The 15,511-nt window shown below is 45.5% G+C and overlaps 1 protein-coding gene across 3 annotated transcripts in view; it reads left to right on the forward strand.

Annotated features, from left to right (window-relative positions):
- Nucleotides 1-15,511, forward strand: part of PLCB4 (phospholipase C beta 4) — a 569,741-nt gene that overhangs the window by 271,401 nt on the left and 282,829 nt on the right. For all 3 annotated transcript variants that reach the window (XM_089687591.1, XM_089687592.1, XM_089687593.1), the window contains exon 4: nucleotides 12,982-13,039. The gene's annotated coding sequence lies outside the window, so the exon portion shown is untranslated. The remainder of the gene's footprint in view (nucleotides 1-12,981; nucleotides 13,040-15,511) is intronic.

The raw sequence follows: 15,511 nt of genomic DNA on the forward strand, positions 1-15,511 counted from the left end.
TTAGACAATTATCAGGAGGCATGGATTAGACAATTATCAGGAGGCAGAGATTAGTCAATTATCAGGAGGCAAGGATTAGGCAATTATCAGGAAGCAGGGATTAGTCAATTATCAGGAAGCAGGGATTAGTCAATTATCTGGAGGCAGGGATTAGTCAATTATCTGGAGGCAGGGATTAGTCAATTATCTGGAGGCAGGGATTAGTCAATTATCTGGAGGCAGGGATTAGTCAATTAGCAGGAGGCATGGATTAGACAATTATCAGGAGGCAGAGATTAGTCAATTATCAGGAGGCAAGGATTAGGCAATTATCAGGAAGCAGGGATTAGTCAATTATCAGGAAGCAGGGATTAGTCAATTATCAGGAAGCAGGGATTAGTCAATTATCTGGAGGCAGGGATTAGTCAATTATCTGGAGGCAGGGATTAGTCAATTATCTGGAGGCAGGGATTAGTCAATTAGCAGGAGGCAGGGATTAGACAATTATCAGGAGGCAGAGATTAGTCAATTATCAGAAGGCAAGGATTAGGCAATTATCAGGAGGCAGGGATTAGTCAATTATCTGGAGGCAGGGATTAGTCAATTATCTGGAGGCAGGGATTAGTCAATTATCAGGAGGCAGGGATTAGTCAATTATCTGGAGGCAGGGATTAGTCATTTATCAGGAGGCATGGATTAGTCAGTTATCAGGAGGCATGGATTAATCAATTATCGGGAGGCAGGGTTTAGTATATTATCCAGATGCAGGGTTTAGTCAATTATGTGGAGACGAGGATTAGTCAGTTATCAGGAGATAAGGATTAGTCAATTATCTGTAGGCGTGGATTAATAAATTATCGGGAGGCAGGGATTAGTCAGTTATCAGGAGGCAGGGATTAGTCAGTTATTAAGAGGCAGGGATTAGTCAGTTGTCAGAAGGCAAGGATTAATCAATAATCAGGAGGAAGAGCTTAATTATCAGAAGGTAGGGATTAGACAATTATCAGGAGGCAGGGTTTAGTCAATTTTCAGGAGGCAGGGTTTAGTCAATTTTCAGGAGGCAGGGATTAGTCAATTTTCAGGAGGCAGGGATTAGTCAATTATCAGGAGGCAGGGATTAGTCAATTATCAGGAGGCAGGGATTAGAAAATTGTCAGAAGGCAGGGATTAGTCAATTGTCAGGAGGCAGGGAGTATCAGGAGGGAAGGTTTAGCCAATTATTGAGAGGCAGAGTTTAATTACCGTGAGGCAAAGATTAGTCAATTATCTGCAGGCAGGGATTAGTCAATTATCGTGAGGCAAGGATTAGTCAATTATCAGGAGGCAGGGATTAGTCAATTATCTGCAGGCAGGGATTAGTCAATTATCGTGAGGCAAGGATTAGTCAATTATCTGCAGGCAGGTATTAGTCAATTATCGGGAGGCAAGGATTAGTCAATTATCAGGAGGCAAGGCTTTCTTAGTTATCTGGAGGCAGGGATTAGTCAATTATCAGGAGGCAGGGATTAGTCAATTATCAGGAAACAGGCATTTGTCAATTATCAGGAGGCAGAGATTAGTCAGTTATCAGGAGGCAAGGATTAGGCAATTATCAGGAGGCAGGGATTAGTCAATTATCAGGAGGCAGGGATTAGTCAATTATCTGGAGGCAGGGATTAGTCAATTATCTGGAGGCAGGGATTAGTCAATTATCAGGAGGCATGGATTAGACAATTATTAGGTGGCAGAGATTAGTCAGTTATCAGGAGGCAAGGATTAGGCAATTATCAGGAGGCAGGGATTAGTCAATTATCAGGAGGCAGGGATTAGTCAATTATCTGGAGGCAGGGATTAGTCAATTATCTGGAGGCAGGGATTATTCAATTATCAGGAGGCAGGGATTAGTCAATTATCGGGAGGCAGGGATTAGTCAATTATCTGGAGGCAGGGTTTAGTCAATTATCAGGAGGCAGGGATTAGTCAATTATCTGGAGGCAGGGATTAGTCAATTATCAGGAGGCAGGGATTAGTCAGTTGTCATGGGGCAGGGATTAGTCAATTATCGGGAGGCAGGGATTAGTCAATTATCGGGAGGCAGGGATTAGTCAATTATCAGGAGGCAAGGATTAGTCAGTTGTCATGAGGCAGGGATTAGTCAATTATCCGAAGGCAGGGATTAGTCAATTGTCAGGAGGCAGGGAGTATCAGGAGGGAAGGTTTAGCCAATTATTGAGAGGCAGAGTTTAATTATCGTGAGGCAAGGATTAATTAGTTATCTGGAGGCAGGGATTAGTCAATTATCAGGAGTCAGGGACTAGTCAATTATCAGGAGGCAAGGCTTTGCCAATTATCTGGAGGCAGGGATTAGTCAATTATCTGGAGGCAGGGATTAGTCAATTATCTGGAGGCAGGGATTAGTCAATTATCTGGAGGCAGGGATTAGTCAATTATCAGGAGGCAGGGATTAGTCAATTATCAGGAGGCAAGGATTAGGCAATTATCAGGAGGCAGGGATTAGTCAATTATCAGGAGGCAGGGATTAGTCAATTATCAGGAGGCAGGGATTAGTCAATTATCAGGAGGCAGGGATTACTCAATTATCAGGAGGCAGGGATTAGTCAGTTGTCATGAGGCAGGGATTAGTCAATTATCGGGAGGCAGGGATTAGTCAATTATCGGGAGGCAGGGATTAGTCAAGTATCAGGAGGCAGGGATTAGTCAATTATCGGGAGGCAGGGAGTATCAAGAGGGAAGGTTTAGCCAATTATTGAGAGGCAGAGTTTAATTATCAAGGATTAGTCAATTATCAGGAGGCAAGGATTAATCAGTTATCTGGAGGCAGGGATTAGTCAATTATCAGGAGGCAGGGACTAGTCAATTATCAGGAGGCAAGGCTTTGCCAATTATCTGGAGGCAGGGATTAGTCAATTATCTGGAGTCAGGGATTAGTCAATTATCAGGAGGCAGGGATTAGTCAATTATCAGGAGGCATGGATAAGACAATTATCAGGAGGCAGGGATTAGTCAGTTATCAGGAGGCAAGGATTAGGCAATTATCAGGAGGCAGGGATTAGTCAATTATCAGGAGGCAGGGATTAGTCAATTATCACTAGGCAGGGATTAGTCAATTATCTGCAGGCAGGGATTAGACAGTTATCTGGAGGCAGGGATTAGTCAATTATCTGGAGGCAGGGATTACTCAATTATCTGGAGGCAGGGATTACTCAATTATCTGGAGGCAGGGATTACTCAATTATCAGGAGGCATGGATTAGTCAGTTGTCATGAGGCAGGGATTAGTCAATTATCGGGAGGCAGGGATTAGTCAATTATCGGGAGGCAGGGATTAGTCAATTATCGGGAGGGAGGGATTAGTCAATTATCAGGAGGCAGGGATTAGTCAATTATCGGGAGGCAGGGATTAGTCAATTATCAGGAGGCAGGGATTAGTCAATTATCAGGAGGCAGGGACTAGTCAATTATCAGGAGGCAAGGCTTTGCCAATTATCTGGAGGCAGGGATTAGTCAATTATCTGGAGGCAGGGATTAGTCAATTATCAGGAGGCATGGATTAGACAATTATCAGGAGGCAGGGATTAGTCAGTTATCAGGAGGCAGGGATTAGTCAATTATCACTAAGCAGGGATTAGTCAATTATCTGGAGGCAGGGATTAGTTAATTATCAGGAGGCAGGGATTACTCAATTATCAGGAGGCAGGGATTAGTCAGTTGTCATGAGGCAGGGATTAGTCAATTATCAGGAGGCAGGGATTAGTCAGTTGTCATGAGGCAGGGATTAGTCAATTATCAGGAGGCAGGGATTAGTCAATTATCGGGAGGCAGGGATTAGTCAATTATCAGGAGGCAGGGATTAGTCAATTATCGGGAGGCAGGGATTAGTCAATTATCAGGAGGCAGGGATTAGTCAATTATCTGGAGGCAGGGATTAGTCAGTTATCAGGAGGCAGGGATAAGGCAATTATCTGGAGGCAGGGATTAGTCAATTATCGGGAGGCAGGGATTAGACAATTATCTGGAGGCAGGGACTAGTCAGTTATCAGGAGGCAGGGATAAGGCAATTATCTGGAGGCAGGGATTAGTCAGTTATCAGGAGGCAGGGTCTAGTCAATTATCGGGAGGCAGGGATTAGTCAATTATCAGGAGGCAGGGATTATACAATTATCTGGAGGCAGGGATTAGACAGTTATCTGGAGGCAGGGATTAGACAGTTATCTGGAGGCAGGGATTAGACAGTTATCTGGAGGCAGGGATTAGACAGTTATCTGGAGGCAGGGATTAGACAGTTATCTGGAGGCAGGGATTAGACAGTTATCGGGAGGCAGGGATTAGACAGTTATCGGGAGGCAGGGATTAGACAATTATCGGGATATAGGGATTAGTGTCAGGAGAAGTAGGACATATAGTAACTCTGTGCATCGTCCATACAAGATCACCCCATCAGCCAATACTTCCTTTTGCTTCCTCACCTCTCTGTTCAGCTGCTGGCATACAAAGAAACCTCTGTGTAAACTACGCATCTCTGGAGTTGTAGCTGATACAGGACAATGCTGATTGGCCCGGCGCTGTCACGTGGAGTGGGTCACATGCGCATTCATACCTAGAAGTACAAATCTGTAAAGTACAAGTTTTCTAAGTGTATCTAAGCCTGCCACCATCACCCAATCATGTACCAGTAAAATACTGTCTTTTTTACTTTTCCTTGAACATGATTGGGTATGCTTTGTGAAGCAAATTTTCACCACATTCACTAATCTAAGCGAAAATCCCCTTTGCAAAGTGAGCAGTTTATTTGCCTTAAGTAATCCAACCCCTTTGTGTTCCATCCTATAAGCAAAAATTGTTCACAAAGCAAGTCCCCGGATGGTTGCTGTTTGCTCACTTCTTTCAGTCTTCTGATGTTGCCTTCTTTTTTTTCCTGGAATAAATTGCTTGTCACTAAGAATTAGATGTTTTACTGTTTGAAATCTTTTTTTGCTTTTATAGTTGCAATAGATTTCTTCAATTTCTAGGTCATTCATACAACATAACTGCAGGCAGAGAAAACCGGCATTGCTAGACCTGAGCAATTTATCCGGAGTACACGTTCCTATTTACAGCTCATTACAGAGCGGAGTTTATTAATTTCATTCTGGGCTGATAGATGTCGTATGTGTAGAGAGATTCGCTTTTAAAGGACTAAAAAAAAAGGCAAAAGTGCTATTAACGCAAATCCCAAATACGCCTGAAAGTGGCCATATCTGCAGAGAAAGCAGCTGATGATTAGGAGACATTGCCAGGAAGGATATTGTCCCGTGTGAAAGCCTATTGGCCTGGTGGCGGGGTCACATTTAGGTTTGCCCATCTTCAGCACTGACAGCTCTGCGTTCTTCATTCTTGGCTGCCACCATTTTCTCCTCTGCATCTTCTGGCCCAACATCTTTTTTACGTTGGTCTTAGGGTAGCCACCAATGACGTATCTCCCAAACATGCATGCTGGAGTTTCACCTGACCTATTTCTGCATTTTCTCCTCTGCATCAACATCTTTTTTATGTTGGTCTTAGGGTAGCCACCAATGATGTATCTCCCAAACATGCTTGCTGGAGTTGCACCTGGCCTCTTTCTGCATTTTCTCCTCTGCATCTTCTGGCTCAACATCTTTTTTTACGTTGTCTTAGGGTAGCCACCAATGACATATCTCCCAAACATGCTTGCTGGAGTTGCACCTGGCCTCTTTCTGCATTTTCTCCTCTGCATCTTCTGGCTCAACATCTTTTTCACGTTGGTCTTAGAATAGCCACCAATGACGTATGTCCCAAACATGCTTGCTGGAGTTGCACCTGGCCTCTTTTTGCATTTTCTCCTCTGCATCTTCTGGCTCAACATCTTTTTCACGTTGGTCTTAGAATAGCCACCAATGACGTATGTCCCAAACATGCTTGCTGGAGTTGCACCTGGCCTCTTTCTGCTTTTTCTCCTCTGCATCTTCTGGCTCAACATCTTTTTCACGTTGGTCTTAGGGTAGCCACCAATGATGTATCTCCCAAACATGCTTGCTGGAGTTGCACCTGGCCTCTTTCTGCTTTTTCTCCTCTGTATCTTCTGGCCCAACATCTTTTTACGTTGGTCTTAGGGTAGCCACCAATGACGTATCTCCCAAACATGCTTGCTGGAGTTGCACCTGGCCTCTATCTGCATTTTCTCCTCTGCATCTTCTGGCCCAACATCTTTTTCCGTTGGTCTTAAGGTAGCCACCAGTGATGTATCTCCCAAACATGCTTGCTGGAGTTTCACCTGGCCTCTATCTGCATTTTCTCCTTTGTATCTTCTGGCCCAACATCTTTTTTACGTTGGTCTTAGGGTAGCCACCAATGACGTATCTCCCAAACATGCTTGCTGGAGTTGCACTTGGCCTCTTTCTGCATTTTCTCCTCTGCATCTTCTGGCCCAACATCTTTTTTACGTTGGTCTTAGGGTAGCCACCAATGACGTATCTCCCAAACATGCTTGCTGGAGTTGCACCTGGCCTCTTTTTGCATTTTCTCCTCTGCATCTTCTGGCTCAACATCTTTTTTTACGTTGTCTTAGGGTAGCCACCAGTGATGTATCTCCGAAACATGCTTGCTGGAGTTGCCCCTGGCCTCTTTCTGCATTTTCTCCTCTGCATCTTCTGCCTCAACATCTTTTTCACGTTGGTCTTAGAATAGCCACCAATGACGTATCTCCCAAACATGCTTTTTGGAGTCGCCCCTGGCCTCTTTCTGCATTTTCTCCTCTGCATCTTCTGGCCCAACATCTTTTTTACATTGGTCTTAGGGTAGCCACCAATGACGTATCTCCCAAACATGCTTTTTGGAGTTGCACCTGGCCTCTTTCTCGTGATGCCACCGATGTGCGGCATGTGCTTGTGCCGGGAGCACACACAATTGCACGCCCCTAGCACTGAGACCAAGCTCTCACCAACAGTTCTTGGTCTTGTGCTACTGATCGGGAGCCTGTAAGATGGACTGTGAACTTTTGGGATGCCCCTCGTATTTGAGGGGCTTTAACTAATCTTCAGGCCTAGACTTTTTTAAACTTGAGTTTCAGTTTGTTGGGTTAAGTCAGTTCTTGGTTACATAGCAGCTTCTCTACCGCTGTAAAAATAGGTAAAAGGTTTTTTTTTCTTCCATTATTTATATTTAGTGATTTTAGCAGCTCTTGGCCTTACAATAAGAGAATATTTGGTTGAATCCAGAACAAAACACGTTTTCCGATCATTATTTCTTGTAGTTTAGCCCACAACTCTTTTCCTTTTATCACCTTGTACATGTAGCCATTGAAAAGCCTGCCGCCGAGGTTCCTTTTTTTTTGGGACGGAAAGCTGAAATATTATTAATGAATAAACCGTTTAATTTCTTTTAACACTTTTCCAACTCCCGGAGGACGCCCAGGGAATTGTTCAGCCTTCTCAAGCACCAGTTTATCTTGACTGCTTTATAACAGATGGCATGTGGCAAGATTAGCATGCCTGTCAGAGGCAAAGTTTCAAAACACGGCATTTAATCCCGCCGGAATACAAACAGACTGTATGAATACTCATAATAGGAATTGGCGTGCCTTTGACTTCCAAATTAGATCAGTGTAGTTTAAAATCGTGTCAATTAAATACTTAGAGGGATGCACTGTGTCAGGTTTTCTTGTTCGGGAATTCAAAAGTGTCGCCGTTTCACGGGCAAAAGCCGATGTAGTGCAATGATGTGCACCATTTACGCGGTCTGAGTGTTTTGTAATGAAATTGTTAGGCGAAAATTTCTTCTGCATCGTGCAATTACAGTTCAGCTCCATAGGCCCTACAGACGTCAGATGGTGGGTGGATGTGCCGGCGTGATTGGAACACTCAGCCATGTGATGGTAAACTTCTGAAAAAGGAAGGGGATGTACTGCTGGATATGCCGAGGTTGGGTTACCTTAGGAGGAGAAAAGATAACATCAGGTGCGAAAATCCAACCCCAACCTATGGATTCTTCCCAACTGATTGGTTAACCAAGAGATGTCTTGGCTCAGATCCGCCATTAGAAATCACGGGGACCCATAAATCCTGCCTGCAGGGCACCCTCCCTCAATGTCTCCCTATGCACTCCGCATTCATCCCCCTCACCACTACCCCATTCTGCACCCCTACATTCCCCATTACACCTCACTCTGCACCCATGCATCCCCCATTACTCTCTCTGTTCCCCATTACACCTCACTTTGCACACTCTGCATCCCCCAGTGCTCTCTTTGTACCCCATTACACCTCACTCTGCAACCAACCCATGCAACCCCCTACACATTATGCACCCCCTACGTTTTCCATTACACCTGACTCTGCACTCCTGCATCCCCCACTATCCCACATTATGGACCCCAACAGTCCCCACTCCACCTCGTTCTGCACCCCTGCATCCCCAATTACTCTCTCTGTTCCCTATTACACCTCACTCTGCAACCAACCCATTCAACCCCCCCCCCCGCGCATCCACTACACATTATGCACCCCCTACGTTTTTCATTACACCTCACTCTGCACGCCTGCATCCCCCACTATCCCACATTATGGACCCCAACAGTCCCCACTCCACCTCGTTCTGCAGCCCTGCATCCCCAATTACTCTCTCTGTTCCCTATTACACCTCACTCTGCAACCAACCCATTCAACCCCCCCCCCCCCCCGCGCATCCACTACACATTATGCACCCCCTACGTTTTTCATTACACCTCACTCTGCACGCCTGCATCCCCCACTATCCCACATTATGGACCCCAACAGTCCCCACTCCACCTCGTTCTGCAGCCCTGCATCCCCAATTACTCTCTCTGTTCCCTATTACACCTCACTCTGCAACCAACCCATTCAACCCCCCCCCCCCGCGCATCCACTACACATTATGCACCCCCTACGTTTTTCATTACACCTCACTCTGCACGCCTGCATCCCCCACTATCCCACATTATGGACCCCAACAGTCCCCACTCCACCTCGTTCTGCAGCCCTGCATCCCCAATTACTCTCTCTGTTCCCTATTACACCTCACTCTGCAACCAACCCATTCAACCCCCCCCCCCCGCGCATCCACTACACATTATGCACCCCCTACGTTTTTCATTACACCTCACTCTGCACGCCTGCATCCCCCACTATCCCACATTATGGACCCTCAAAAGTCCCCACTCCACCTTGTTCTGCACCCCTGCATCCCCCATTACTCTCTCTGTTCCCCATTTTACACCTCACCCTGCACCCCCTGCAACCCTCCTACACATTCTGCACTCCCTACATTCCCCATTACACCTCACTCTGCACCCCTGCATCTCCCATTACTCTCTCTGTACCCCATTACACTTCACTCTGCACCCCTGCATCTCCCATTACTCTCCCTGTACCCCATTACACTTCACTCTGCACCCCTGCATCTCCCATTACTCTCTCTGTACCCAATTACACCTCACTCTGCACCCCTGCATCCCCCAGTGCTCTCTCTGCACCCCATTACACCTCACTCTGCACCCCTGCATCCCCCAGTGCTCTCTCTGCACCCCATTACACCTCACCCTGCAACCAACCCATGCAACCCCCCCTCTGCACATCCACTACACATTATGCACCCCCTACTTTTTCCATTAAACCTCACTCTGCACTCCTGCATCCCCCACTATCCCACATTATGGACCCTCAACAGTCCCCACTCCACCTCGTTCTGCACCCCTGCATCCCCCATTACTCTCTCTGTTCCCAATTACACCTCACTCTGCACCCCCTGCATCCCCCAGTGCTCTCTTTGTACCCCATTACACTTCACTCTGCACCCCCTGCATCCCCCAGTGCTCTCTTTGTACCCCATTACACTTCACTCTGCACCCCCTGCATCCCCCAGTGCTCTCTTTGTACCCCATTACACCTCACTCTGCAACCCCCCCCCCCACACACACACACATCCACTACACATTATGCACCCCCTATGTTTTCCTTTAAACCTCACTCTGCACTCCTGTATCCCCAACTATCTCACATTATGGACCCACAACAGTCCCCACTCCACCTCACTTTGCACCCCTGCATCCCTCACTATTCTCTCTGTATCTTCAGGTCACCTCACTTTGCACCCCCTTCATCTCCCTCTGCTCTCTCTGTTCCCTCCGTATCCCCATTACCCCACATTATGCATCTTTTACTACCCCCATTCTGTATCCTCTGTATTAGCTGCACTCTGCATTCCTCATTACCCCACTCTCTGTACCCCTGCATTCCCCATTAATTGAACTCTGTATCCTTCATTACTCCCTAAATTGCACCCCATTACACCTCACTCTGCACCTCCAAATCCCCCACTACCCCATGTTTTGCACCCCCTACATCCCCCATTACACCTCATTCTTCTCCCCCATGTATCTCCTACTACCCTTCATACTGTTGGAGCTATATAAATCCTGTATAATAATAATTCCGCATCCTCTGCATTCCCCACTACCCCTCATTCTGCAACCCCTACACCTCTTACCACCTCCAATATCCTGCATTCCAGCACTCTGCTTCCCGAATTACCCCTTTCTCTGTAGCTTATACATCCCCCTATACCTGCACTCTGTATCTCCCACTATTTCTCAATTTTCACCCCTGCTAGACCTCACTCTGCACTCCCTGTTCTGTGCTGCTGTGCACGGCTCATAGCTCCAAACATACTACGCCGCAAGCTCCACCCAGACGTTCTCCTGTCGGGCATGGTAGATTGGGGCCCTTGAAATGCGTTAGCTGTTGCACCCATTATATGTTTGGAACAAAACCACATTTTGGACTCTAAGAGCTGATTCACACATGTGTGGTGCGAATTGAATCTCAGGTTTACAGCTAATCGATGCATTAATTGTTCAGCGGTTCATGTCAGGTTTACATCAGGTTCAAGACAGCATTAGCTCAGAATTGTATCCTGTTCACACATATGCAGTTTAGAAACGTTTCCCATAGAAGTCAATAGCCAGTAATCTGCACCTGAACCTGAAGGCACTGCTCAGAAATTGGACAGGACTCTTTTTCAAACTACACTGAATCCACACCGCCAGTGTGCGCCATACACTCTGTTGCCAAAAGTATTGGGACACCCCATCAAATCATTGGATTCAGGTGTTCCAATCCCCTCCATGGACACAGGTGTATACAATCCATCACCTATGCATGCAGACTGCTTCTACAAACATTTATGGAAGAATGGGTCGCTCTCAGGAGCTCAGTGAATTCAAGCGTGGTACCATGATAGGTTGCCACTGGTACAGTAAGTCCATCCATGTCATTTCCTTGCTACCAAATATTCCACGGTCATCTGTTAGTGGGATTATAAGAAAGTGGAAGCAACTGGGAACAACAGCAACTCAGCCACCAAGTGGTAGGCTACGTCACATGACAGAGCGGGGACAGTGCATGCTAAAGCACACAGTGCGCAGAAGTCACCAACTGTCTGCAGAGTCAGTAGCTAAAGACCTCCAAACTTGGTGTGGCCTTCAGATGAGCCCAACAACAGTGCGTAGAGAGCTTCATGGAATAGGTTTCCATGGCCGAGCAGCTGCATCCAAGCCTTACATCACCAAGTGCAATGGAAAGCATCGGATGCCATGGTGTAAAGCACGCCACCACTGGACTCTAGAGCAGTGGAGACGTGTTCTCTGGAGTGGCCAATCACACTTCTCTGTCTGGCAATCTGATGGACGTGTCTGGGTTTGGCAGTTGCCAGGAGAACGGTACTTGCCTGACTGTATTGTGCCAAGTGTGAAGTTTGGTGGAGGGGGAATTATGGTGTGGGGTTGTTTTTCAGGGTTGGGATTGGCCCCCCTAGTTCCAGTGAAGGGAACTTTTAAGGCATGAGCATATCAAGACATTTTGGACAATTTCATGCTCCCAACTTTGGGGAGAGTTTGGGGATGGCCCCTTCCTGTTCTAACATAACTGCGCACCAGTGCACAAAGCAAGGTCCATAAAGACATGGAGGAGCCAGTTAGAGGTGGAGGAACTTGACTGTCCTGCACAGAGTCCTGACCTCAACCCCATAGAACACCTCTGGGATGAATTAGAATGGAGACTGTGAGCCATGCCTTCTCGTCCGACATCAGTGTCTGACCTCACAAATGTGCTTCTGGAAGAATGGTCCAACCTTCCCATAGACACCCTCCTAAATCTTGTGGACGGCCTTCCCAGAAGAGGTGAAGCTGTTATAGCTGCAAAGGGCGGAGCCAACTCAATATTGAACCTTATGGACTAAGACTGGGAGGCCATTACAGTTCATGTGCGTGTAAAGGCAGGGGGCCCAATACTTTTGGCAATATAGTGTATGTGAACCGGCACTAACACTTTGGAATGCTGCTCCGATCTTCAGATTCAGGTATCATATTCACATTCTGAAGTTTTGTTGGTAATTCCTCTGGTTACAGAAGCAGCCCACATATCCCCCAGATATCACCGGGATACCATCAGTTTAACTTCAGTAAACGTATTAAAAGTACTAAAGCATTATCTACTTAAGGTTTAAGTTCCACCAATTTGCTATATTAGCCTCTCTAAACCTTTTTACCCCAGAAGAAGCAATTGAAATCGCTTTTAGGTCTCAAGGAACACTTTCTAACTCCAACACATTGGTGTTCAGTGGGAAACACACTCTCTGTACAGCGCTGGTCAGAACTCACCATTTACAAACAGTTAAAACAATTATTGGTGTCATGCAAATGGCTTTTGCCAAGTGTCGTCGGAGCTGGAACTATGCAGGCACCATAAAATAAGAGGTCCTTCAGCCACAGCTGGAGGAACCCCTGGCAACCCCTGGTGGAACCCTAGGATTCCACAGAACCCTGGTTGTGGCTGTGCTATTTCAAACATTTCAATGAAAGACATTTGCATTGACTCTGAACTTTTTTTTCAGTCCATTCCTAAAACCTCGGGTGACCTCAGACTGTGAGCAAAATGATTGTGTTAAAAGTAATTTTGGATTGTTGCTGATTGGAATCTCCATTCTGTTTTAGGTCTAATCACTTGTCTGCTATAAAGTTCACTGATTGCGAGCTTCTCCAGACCTGTTTGGTGAGTAATCCAAGTTTCCTAAAATATATTTGGGCAGTAATTGCAGCATTTATATATTTACATATGTATATGTTAGGTTTACCTATTATGTATCAGTGCTATTAATATCCTCTGTATATATAGAGAAAGTATATGTATTAGCTATCCCATGTGTACTCATACGTATTTAGATATTTGACATTGCATCTGATTTTGCCTTAAAACTATTCAGTCTGCATTCTGTAGTGGCAAACGAGCTTATCAAAGGCTTGCTACAACCGTATTTAACCAACTCCCTACCGCCATATTGTAAAAAAAAGAAAGAAAATGTCCAGGAGGTGGACAGCTGTTTTAGGAGTGCCATAAACGTGCCAGAAATAGCCATTGGGTGGCCCATGCACTAGTTAATTGCCATCACTGAGCAGCTCAGATCACAGACATAATGTACAGAGCAGTGTTACTGGCTGGATCACTGGAAAACAAATGCAGCCATCACATTAAGCATTGGTAATCTGCAATATAATACATTTTTTTTCTTGGGGGGGGGGGGAGGAGGGGGGTTAAATACAGCTCTAAAGTTGAAATAAACTATAAAACATAGAACCATAGAAAAGTAACGGCAGAAAAAGATCGAGTGGTCCATCGATTCTGCCTGTTTTTTTTGTGTGTGTGTGTTTTTTTTAATGTTTTGGGTTTTTTTGTTGTTTTTTTTTGGGGGGGGGGGGGTTGTTAACTTTTGTGTCTACATCCCAAGCATGTAGGAAGCTATTTACTGTTGACTGGCTCACTACCTCTGCTGGAAGTTTATTCCAAGCATCAACTACTCTTTCAGTAAAATAATACTTTCTGAGATTAGTTTTGAACTTTCCTCCAGTTCATGTCCCGTGTTCTTGATTTTGGTTTCGTTTTGAAAATCCCGCCCTCCTGAACCTTATTCACCCCCTTGATGTATTTAAAGGTTTCAGTCATGTCTCCCCTTTCCCTCCTTTCCTCCAGACTGTATATGATAAGTTCCTGAAGTCACTCTTGACATGTTTTATCTCTCAGACCTTTCACCATTTTTGTTCCGTCTCTGGACTCGTTCTATCTTATCAATATCTTTTTGTAAGTGAGGTCTCCAGAGCTGGACACAGTATTCTAATGAGGTCTAACTAAAGATCTATATAGGGGAATCAGGATCTCCTTCCTCCTGACGGTGACCCCTCTAGTGATATAAAGATCTATATAGAGGAATCAGGACCTGCTTCCTCCTGATGGTGACCCCTCTAGTGATATAAAGATCTATATAGAGGAATCAGGACCTCCTTCCTCCTACCGGTGACCCTTCTAGTGATATAAAGATCTATATAGAGGAATCAGGACCTCCTTCCTCTTGCTGGTGATCCCTCTAGTGATATAAAGATCTATATAGAGGAATCGGGACCTCCTTCCTCCTGCTGGTGACCCCTCTAGTGGTATAAAGATCTATATAGAGGAATCGGGACCTGCTTCCTCCTGCTGGTGACCCCTCTAGTGGTATAAAGATCTATATAGAGGAATCGGGACCTCCTTCCTCCTGATGGTGACCCCTCTAGTGATATAAAGATCTATATAGAGGAATCAGGACCTCCTTCCTCCTGCCAGTGACCCCTCTAGTGATATAAAGATCTATATAGAGGAATCGGGACCTCCTGCTTCCTGTCGGTGACCCCTCTAGTGATATAAAGATCTATATAGAGGAATCAGGACCTCCTTCCTCCTGCTGGTGATCCCTCTAGTGCTATAAAGATCTATATAGGGGAATCAGGACCTCCTTCCTCCTGCTGGTGATCCCTCTAGTGATATAAAGATCTATATAGAGGAATTGGGACCTCCTGCTTCCTTCTGGTGACCCCTCTAGTGATATAAAGATCTATATAGAGGAATCAGGACCTCCTTCCTCCTGCTGGTGATCCCTCTAGTAATGCATCCTAGAATTCTATTTGCTTTCCCCACTGCCTCGTAACACTGTTTGCTCATTTTGCAATCATCTGAAATAAGTACCCCCAAGTCCTTTTCCTCTGAAGTGCTGGCCAACACTACACCCCCAATGTTGTATTCTCTCAAGGGATTATTTTTCCCTGGTGCATTATTTTAGATTTAGAAACATTGAACTGCAATTTCCACTTTTTTGACTATTCTTCCAGCAATGCCACATCATGTTCCATGTTACAAACACCTCCAGGGATATCAACCCTGTTACACACCTTTGTGTCATCAGCCAAAAGACATACCTTACCCAACAAACCTTTAGTTATATAACTTACATATAGGTTAAATAGAACAGGGCCTAGTACAGAGCCTTGGAAGGCTGTTTATTGGTGAAGAGAAGTGCAATGTCTCCCGGCAATAAAGCAAACCTACCTGGCTGTTAGAAGGCTTCTTCAGAATGTAAACTGAGTTGCACATGTACAGTTCAGTGTACATTCTCTGCAAACCTTGGTGGTGGAGTGAATAAACCCTCATGTGTACACC

The sequence above is a fragment of the Staurois parvus genome, unplaced genomic scaffold (genome assembly GCF_062004578.1).
Source record: "Staurois parvus isolate SC_StPar_1 unplaced genomic scaffold, SC_StPar_1.0 ptg000431l, whole genome shotgun sequence".
Classification (NCBI taxonomy): domain Eukaryota; kingdom Metazoa; phylum Chordata; class Amphibia; order Anura; family Ranidae; genus Staurois; species Staurois parvus.